Source organism: Octopus bimaculoides, chromosome 4 (assembly GCF_001194135.2).
Source record: "Octopus bimaculoides isolate UCB-OBI-ISO-001 chromosome 4, ASM119413v2, whole genome shotgun sequence".
In the NCBI taxonomy this organism is placed as follows: Eukaryota; Metazoa; Mollusca; class Cephalopoda; order Octopoda; family Octopodidae; genus Octopus; species Octopus bimaculoides.
Window position 1 is genome coordinate 25,941,419 of NC_068984.1, and position 903 is coordinate 25,942,321.

A 903-nucleotide genomic window follows, 5' to 3' on the forward strand; every position below is an offset into this window, starting at 1 on the left:
TATATATATATATATGTGTGTGTGTGTGTGTGTGTAATTCAAATTTACAGAAAAAAAAGACGAAGATGGATGAGGAAACAACAAGCAAGTGTATTACTTTTACGATCGAGAAGAATGCAAAAGTCTTTGCCGTTTCGAGCCTACGCTCTTCGACAGTAAGGATTGATATGGGAAAAAAAGAAAAAAAAAACAGAGGGATTACGTGCACACATGTACACACACACTCATACAGAGCCATACATACATATACATACACATACATATACCTATATACATGAATACTCGCATATATGTACGCGAGCGTGCCTGGGTGTGTTTCTGGTTCTGTGTATTTGTGTGGCGTGTGTATGTGTGTGTGTGCGTGCGCGCGTGCATGCACCGCTGTGTGTTTATACCAGTGTATCGATGGATGTCTACACGCATTAGATACGCTTCTCTATAAACTAAGGTTTATCAATGTGTTCGTAGCTGTTTCTCTGCTCACATTTGCCATTCCTCTTCAAATATGTAACAAGCCGTGTAATAACATAACTTTAAGCAATCACTGGGTAACAAACGATTAGCTAATTACCTCCAAACTCTCTCTCCTACAGCAGAACGATTTAGGATAAATAAATAAAGAAAGAAGAAAACCACTGAGCTGGGACTGACTTGCAATAACTAACGAAATCCCAGGGCTGGAACGGAAAGACTATTTTTAACGAAATAACCAGATAGTCATAATATAGGAATACGAAACTGTGAGGGCTAGCTCTGACATCCACTGACCAACTGCATGCATGTATGTATGTGTGTATGTATGTATGTATGTATGTATGTATGTATGTATGTACGCGCGCTCGTGTATGTATGTATTTTGTCTGAATATATATATATGATATATGCATGTGTGTGTGTATATAT